Source organism: Medicago sativa, chromosome 1 (genome assembly GCF_051527215.1).
Source record: "Medicago sativa cultivar Bolivia chromosome 1, Bolivia_mono, whole genome shotgun sequence".
In the NCBI taxonomy this organism is placed as follows: domain Eukaryota; kingdom Viridiplantae; phylum Streptophyta; class Magnoliopsida; order Fabales; family Fabaceae; genus Medicago; species Medicago sativa.
In genome coordinates, this window is record NC_140749.1 from 9,664,232 (window position 1) to 9,673,144 (window position 8,913).

Genomic DNA, 8,913 nt, shown 5'->3' on the forward strand with positions numbered 1-8,913 from the left:
TTTTAGAACATGGGTCCCACCAAAAAGATGCTTTCTTTCCATTCTTACAAAGCAACCAAACAATGGAAAGAATGTGTTTCCATAAACTTTCCATTCTTTAAGCTTTCTTTCCTTCATCTATCAATGGAACCAAACACAGCCTTAATGAGGGTAGTCACATACGTATTGAACATTTTTATTTGCGATGAAATGAAGTTTCTGCATGTTAAAAAAAACCACTATGAATTATTAAATGATTTGTCAAATGTGAGTAATAAATTTTTAAATTCAAAATATTTCTCAATGCATGGCCAACCTGTGACCTATAGTTTCGTCAAAATACGCAATGATTTTAAGGTTTGCACACGCTCTTCTTTAGAAAACTACATTTGTCACGTATCTGTTTGGACAATTGCTTGATAGAGAAATGACTCAAAACTTAGAGTAATGAATCCTAGATTGCAGAGACGAACATTTCCAACTTATTATCATGAAGCATGCGAACAATGATCCCTTAGATATGATATGCTACTTTGTTTTCTCCACCACTATCCATGGTCCCCAATTTGTGTTGTAGAGGTGCTTTCAAAGTGAATGTTAATATTGTTAGTAATTAATGTATTGGTATTATACTTACTAAAAAATGTATTGGTATTATATGAGTGACGATTAGGGATGACAATTGTATGCAAGTTCATTAGGCACCTAAAAAAGCCGTAATTGTCACAATAAATGTATCTATGGGTTGAACTCGGATAATTATCCGCAAATTTGAACGTGTACTATGGGTGTAGCTACATGCATTTTAGTGTCTAGCTTTGTGGTTAAATACATTGATTTACAAGGCATTTACGAGTTGATTTGAAGGATTTTAGACCATCTACAATGGGGGGTCCTTCCCCTATTTAGCACCATGCTAAATAGGCACCCCTATTGTGACATCAATGAATATGGTGCTTATAAAGACGAGTGCTTTTATAGGCACATTCTCTCTCCTATTATTCATGAGTCCTAAATGTATAATTAATTCAATTTTTTTTATTCAATTGTTTTATTATTTTAACATTAAAAAGTAAATTTTATAATAATTGCAAGAGTAATATTTAATTGATCAACATGAATCTTCAACAAAAACATTTTTTACAACAACAAATAATTATCCATTTGGATGAAAAAAAAACATAATGATTGGATTTACTACAAATAATAGTTGGATTTGAATTTGCTCGATTTTAGCATACGATGATTAAAAAAAATGTTCGTTTTTTTGTAATTTATAATTAAATTACTTCAATATTTTAAAATGATATAATTATAAATGAGTATATAAATTATTGTTAAAATTTAATGATATAGAGTTATTGTTGGAACCCAATTAATAATTGTTTTAGGGTGCTGGGTTGGAGAGATTAAGTGTTTATTCAATATTAATTATAAAATGAATGATGTGTACAGTCAGGACCCGTTTAAGCACTCAAATGAGGTGCTGCATTGTGGATGGTCTTAGGACCATATTTTAATAATGATTTTTTTGTTATTTACTGTCTTTTTATTTTTTTTAAATGCAGAAAATGGACACGAATACATGCACCAAACTGGTTGCTCACGTTGATAAGGGCTCGAGTACGACCAATTTTTAAAAAACATAGATCTAAGGATGATCACTATAGCACTTTGTCCAAAGGTTACTTACTCATTGCGCTATACTAATGAATATCTAACACTTGCGCCCTCCTTGTCACTCTACTTAACACTAATACAAAATTACCTTTTTAAGTTGAATAAAAAAAATAAAAAAAAGAGCTCTGAGTGATGAGAGGGGTAGTGAGAGAGAGCCGCTATGGTCATTGGCTCACCCACGGACCACCGCGCTGGTTTGCTTCGCCGAAGGTGAGGAACTTTGGGGGGGATAGGGTTCCAGGCAGGGTGCCACAAAGGGGTGGGAATGAGGGAGATTGGATTGACGTGAGACCGCGACGGAGGAAAGCGTTGCGACGGGATTTTCAGGGTCAGGACAGGTTTCAGGACAGTCACCGGCATCGGAATTAGAACGACTACAAGCTTCGACAGGATAGGTTTAGGTATTCATCTCGAGGGGACTACTACGATGGGGATTTTGATTCAGATACGGTTTACTCGGACAGAAGGATTTCGCGATGGGCAGAATGTGAGTTTGACGAGGATTATGGTGTGGACTCTGATCATTCACGATGGCAGCAGCGTACACAGCCACCATCGCGACGGCTTCCAGGGCAACAACATGGAACGGCAGCGGGGATTACAAACAGCGAACAGCAAGCAGGTGTTGTGGGGAACGAAACTGACAGAATTGACTCATCATCAAATCTAAAACGGTTCATAACATTCTATATAACTCAATTTCCACCACATGCTACATTATTTTTCTTGCGTAATGGTTTTGAAGTATGTGGAATTCTGGAAGATGTCTTTGTTGCTAACAATAGAAATAAGAATGGCGAGATTTATGGTTTTGTTCGTTTTGCTAATGTGCGGGATGTCAATAAGTTGTTGAAAGCCTTGAATAATGTATGCTTCAGTCAATACCGTGTCCGTGCGGTGCTTGCTAGGTTTGATAGGAAGAGAGAAAGGAAGGGTGTAACGTTGAGGGAGGGTGAGGGTGTAGGAGGTAAGCGTGGTGGAGAGAGCATAAGGGATGTGGTTAAGGTGAAAGAGAAGGAGGTCGAGGGAGAAAAAAGTAAGGATGGGTTAGAGGGGAAGAAGAAGGAGGAGGTCGGTGAGGGCGGTGTGAGGGTGGGGTCGGTGATGGTGAGGGTGGGAGGCTCGAGGAAGAAGGGAGGGGATGGTGAGGGTGTTGAGAAGGAGGCTGATCGGGTTGTCGGTAAGGTGGGTAGAAAAGTATGCACGGACAAGTCGAATGATCAGACAATGTTGGTACCAAAGTATACATCTTCTGATGAGGACCTTTGTTGGGCAACACATGGTTTGATTGGAACGGTGATGGATAGGGCGCCAATACCTTTAATTCAAAACAGAGTGGTTGACGCGGGTTTTAAAGATATTGATATTATTCCACTTGGCGCTGATAAGGTGTTTGTTCATTCGATGAACAACATTAATGTTTTCGAAGTTGTGCAATCAGCGAAACAATTTTTCGACATGATTTTTTCTTCTTTGGTAGGATGGACGAAGGAGGTGTTACCCTTTCAGAGAGGAGCATGGGTTCGCTTGTATGGAATTCCACTTCATGCGTGGAATGAAAATTTCCTTAAATTATGTGTGATAGAGAGTGGAAGGTTTTTGAAAACAGACAATTGTTCTTTGAATAGGGAACGGTTTGACTATGCACGAGTTCTGATAGCCACATCATCTTTATCTGTTATAGACATGTCTGCAAAAATTATTGTCGACGGGTCAGAGGTGGACATTAAAGTTATTGAGGAATATGGTTTTAATATTGGTGATGACGTCTGTCTGTATGATGAGGATGAAAAATCAGATTCTTCATCTCAAAGGAACGAGGTTGGTGATGAAGTGTTTAATATTGATAATAATGCTGCGAACTTGACGGATAAAATAGTTAATGATCTAGTTCAAGCTGATGATGTTATTTGTAAAAATGCGGATGGGTCGAACGTGGCAGATATGGAGACTACAACTTCCAACGTAAGGCTGGAGAGTCCTATATCGGTTCAAAAAATGGCTGCACTTTATGAACAGCAGCTGGAGCGTGAGTCCTTGGACGGATCTGATGTGCCAACGTTGAATGATAAGCTGAAGTCAGGTAAGGGACACTTGGAAACAGTCGACGGTGGTATGCAACATTCAGAGGCCGACTACAGTAAGGCGGATGGTGATGTGATACCTCCTAAAGGACGTAATCATTTGCCAAGAAGTTACACGAAGGAGCAAAGGTCTTTAAATTTAGGTCCGTGGAGTGTGGATTGGCTACGGAATATTCAAAAAGGTGATGTTGGCCTGATTTCATCTAATACCAAACGCTTGAGGAAGGTAGGGTAGGTTATAGGCCGAAGGTGTGAGAGTCAGAAGAATAAAGTTACAAAGAAAAAGGTCGGCGGTGTGCTTCGTCACCCGGTGCTTACTTTGAAAAAGGTGGCGAGATTACCGAGTAAAGATAGAGAAGAGGTTATGAAGGTGTTACGCGGTTCAAAGACAATGAAAGCTATGAATCAAAAAATCAGCAATCGGAGGTGTCAAAGGGAGAATATTCTTCGGTCTTTAGAAACGACTACTCATACTTCAACTTCTCAGTCGGGTTCGGTGGCTTCAGTTAATAATGACTGGAAAAATTGGGTGGTTTTACGAGGTAATGAAGAGACAAAGGCGGATGGCATTCAGGGTATAGGTAAAACTATTGGAATTTCTTTTGGTGGTAATAATCATAATAAATTTAGTATTTTGTCTCGGTCTAAAGTTGTGGGAGATGGGATAGGGCCAGTTTTGACTCCGGTGGAGGTAGTGAGGGGCGAAGTGGATGGGGGAGAGTAGGGGAAGTGTCGTGGTGGTGGGGGGTGTGCGGGGTTGGTGTTTATGATGAAAATGGTTTCTTGGAATGTGCGGGGTCTAGGGAGTGCTGAGAAAAGGAGGGAGGTGAGGCATTTGGTGGGGGAAAAAAAGTCTTTAATCGTATGCTTACAAGAGACAAAATTAGCTGTTTGTGATGATAATTTGTGTTTGTCGATGTGGGGCGATCCGAAGCATGCTTATTCATACAAGCCGTCAAGGGGGGCTTCAGGGGCTTGTTAATTATGTGGGACACTATGGAAGTGGAGGTGTGGTCGACAGTTAGCCAGGATCATGTGCTTATTATTCATGGTAAATTTATACAGACAAATGAGACGTTCTACTTATTTAATATTTATGCTCCGTGTGACTCTTCGACAAAACAACAGTTATGGGTATCCTTGTCAGAAAAACTGCAGATGTTGAGGGGTGAGAAGGTGTGTGTGTGCGGGGATTTTAATGCAATTCGTACTATGGATGAAAGACGGTCTTCTAGGGGGGTGATGGTAGCGCAATAGACTCCTCATTTCAATCAGTTCATTGACGAAAATGGGTTGATAGATTTGCCTTTGTGTGGTCGTCGGTTTACTTGGTATAAAGGGGATGGTACTTCTATGAGTAGGATGGATCGTTTTCTGCTCTCTGAGGATTGGTGTCTGCAATGGCCTAATTGTCTTCAGGTGGCCCTTCTTCGGGGTCTTTCTGATCATTGTCCGCTTCAATTGTCTGTTGATGAGGAAAATTAGGGTCCCCGGCCGACAAGAATGTTGAAATGTTGGCAAGAGCTGCCGGGGTATAAGCAGTTTGTGTTAGAAAATTGGCACTCTTACCAAATTACAGGATGGGGTGGTTTTGTGCTCCGAGAAAAATTAAAACTGATAAAGTCAGCTTTGAAGGAGTGGCATTCTTTACATGTGAGGAATATTCCAGGCAAGATTGTTGCTTTATAAAATCGGTTGTCAGAATTAGATGAAGACGGGGAGGATGGTGGTTTGTCTTTCGATGAAGTTGAGGAGATGAGGGATATAACGCATGAAATTCATTCATTGTCACGTGTTGATGCGAGCATAAGTTGGCAACAGTCAAGACTGTTAAAGGATGGTGATGCAAATTCAAAGTATTTCCATTCTGCTATTTCAAGCCGGCGGCGAAGGAATGCAATTGTTTCTCTTATGGTGAATGGTAACTTGGTGGAAGGTGTGCAGCCTATTCGGGATGCAGTTTTCAATCATTTCAGAGATCATTTTGCAACTCAAAATTTTATAAGACCGGGGGCAGGAAATTTACTCTTCAAGAGCTTAACTTATGCCAAAGGAGGTAGGTTGATAAAGCCATTTTTGGAACAAGAGGTGAAAGCAGCAGTTTGGGACTGTGAGAGCTATAAAAGTCCCGGACCAGACGAGGTCAATTTCGGTTTCATAAAGTATTTTTGGGAAGACATTAAAGGTGATGTGATGCGTTTTCTATCAGATTTTCATTGAAATGGTAAGTTGGCGCGAGGTATCAACTATACTTTTGTAGCTCTTATTCCTAAAATTGAAAGCCCGCAGAGATTGAATGATTTCAGACCTATTTCTTTAGTGGGATGTCTGTATAAAATTTTATCCAAAGTGTTAGCGTATTGGTTGCGTTTGGTTATTAGAGGTTTGATATCAGAGACTCAGTCAGCTTTTGTGAAGGATCGACAAATTTTGGATGGTGTTTTAATTGCTAATGAGGTGGTAGATGAGGCTCGTAAGACAAAGAAAGAGTTGATGCTTTTTAAAGTTGATTTTGAAAAAGCATATGACTCGGTAGATTGGGGGTATTTGGATGTGGTTATGAAAAAAATGGCGTTTCCGGTCTTGTGGAGAAAATGGATAAAAGAATGTGTGTCAACTGCAACTGCTTCAATTCTGGTTAATGGAAGCCCTACTGATGAATTTCCATTGAAAAGGGGGCTAAGACAAGGGGATCCTCTTTCTCCTTTTCTTTTTCTGTTAGCAGCTGAAGGTTTAAACGTTATGATGAAGTCTGCTGTGGAAAATAATTTGTTTACGGGTTATGCGGTTGGTGCATCTAACTCTGTGGTGGTGTCCCATCTGCAGTTCGCCGATGATACGTTACTTCTGGGTACTAAGAGTTGGGCCAATGTTCGATCATTGAGGGCGGTGTTGAATTTGTTTGCAGATATGTCAGGTTTAAAAGTAAATTTTCATAAGAGTTTACTGGTAGGAATTAATATTGGGATCTCGTGGTTGACGGAGGCGGCATCTATTTTAAATTGTAAGGTGGGTAAAATTCCGTTTCTGTATCTTGGTCTCTCAATTGGTGGTGATCCTCAAAGGTTAGCTTTTTGGGAACCTATGGTGTCTACTATTAAATCTAGACTGTCGAGGTGGCAGAGTCGCTTTCTATCTTTTGGGGGTCGTTTGATTCTTCTCAAGTCTGTCCTGACCTCGCTTCCTGTCTACGCTCTTTCCTTCTTCAAAGCTCCGTCAGGTATAATCTCTTCCAATGAAACTTTATTTAAATTTTTTTTTGGGGAGGGAGTGAGGATAATAGGAAAATTTCCTGGATTGCTTGGAGCTCTGTTTGTTTAGGTAAAGAGTATGGAGGGCTGGGGGTGAAGAAGTTGAGGGAGTTTAATATAACCTTGTTAGGTAAATGGTGCTGGCGGATGTTGGTGGATAGAGGTGGGTTTTGGTATAGGGTGTTAGTGGCGAGATATGGTGAGGTGGCTGGGAGGTTGGAGGTTGGGGGCCGGAGTGTCTCTTCTTGGTGGAGGGAGGTAGTGAAGATTAGGGATGGGGTTTAGGGCGAAAATGGTGGTTGGTTTGGTGAAAGAGTATCGAAGGTGTTAGGTGATGGGAAGAACACGTTCTTTTGGTTAGATAACTGGTTAGGAGATGTCCCTTTGTGTCAAAGGTTTAGTCGTTTGTTTGATTTAGCGACAAATAAATTAGTTATTGTGGCCGATATGTGTGATCGCGGCTGGGAGGATGGGGGAGAGGCGTGGTGTTGGAGGAGGAGACTGTGGACGTGGGAAGAAGTTATGTTAGAGGTGTGTAGGGAATTACTTGATGGTGTTTTTGTGCAGGCTAATACGGTTGACAGGTGGCAGTGGGATCCAGACATACATCATGGATATACTGTGAGGAGTGCTTATCAGATTCTAACAACTCCGATTTCTTCAACTGTTGATGCATGTAGGGACCTCATTTGGCATAAGCAGGTTCCCCTCAAGGTCTCCATTGTTGCTTGGCGTCTGCTAAAGGACAGGCTCCCAACCAGAAACAATCTTCTTAGGCGCGGTTTAGTGCAAGCGGCGGGGACGTCGTGCGTTGCAGGGTGTGGGTTTGAGGAGACAGCAGCTCACTTGTTTATTCATTGTGACGTGTTCGGTTCGTTGTGGCAGCAGATTAGGGCCTGGATTGGAGTGGCGGGAGTAGACCCACTTAACATCACTGACCATTTTCTACAATTTACTCATTATACAGGTTCATCTAAGGCTCGCCGTTCTTTTCTTCAATTATTGTGGCTTCTTGGTATTTGGCTGATATGGAGTGAACGTAACAATAGAGTATTTAAAAATGTTGAAACTCCTATATTACAGCTTCTAGATAAAGTAAAATTCCACTCATTATGGTGGCTGAAGGCTAATAATGCCAATTTTGTTCATGGTTTGCAGAGATGGTGGTCGGACCCTTTGATTTGTTTGGGTATCGATTGACCAGTTTTTTGTGTATATACTTTGTATGACAGATTGTTTTTTGGGGTGGTCTTTTCGGTACACCTTGTACTGAGGAGCACACACCGCCAATGTTAATATATTCCATTTTTATGTCTTCAAAAAAAAGTTGAATAAAAATAACTTCTTAAGTCATTTCTACGAAATATTTTTTGGCATAATTTGACATAAATGCTGTATATTTCTACAATTTTCAATTTTTTATAATCATTATTTTATTTTTCCATGAGTTTTGTTTCTCTCTCTTTGCTTTTGACATCCACACTAAGTATGTGTTTGGTTTAAAGTTTGGTAATGACAAACGCACGTTTTGAAGCCTTTTTACTGTGATTTGGAAAAACTACTATACGTAGCTTCACTGGATACATGATTTCTTGTCATGGTTTTGGCCTCATGTGAAAATGGCACCGCACAGCCAAACATACAGCGGCGAAGCTCGCACAATTTTTACGAGGGGGCCAAATATTAAAAAGAAATAAAATATATATTTTAAAAATTAATATATTAAACTTAATCAATAAGTAAAATAAATTTACAATAATTTTTACTTATACTTTTTGAAACGACAACGAAGAAAATAAAAGTTAAACATAGTTATTTATAAAAGTTGAGCTTTATAGAGTTGTAAGAACTTAAATTTATCCATAATTGACACTAAACTAAATGTATTATCAATATTTGTGCAATATCATATCTCTTTA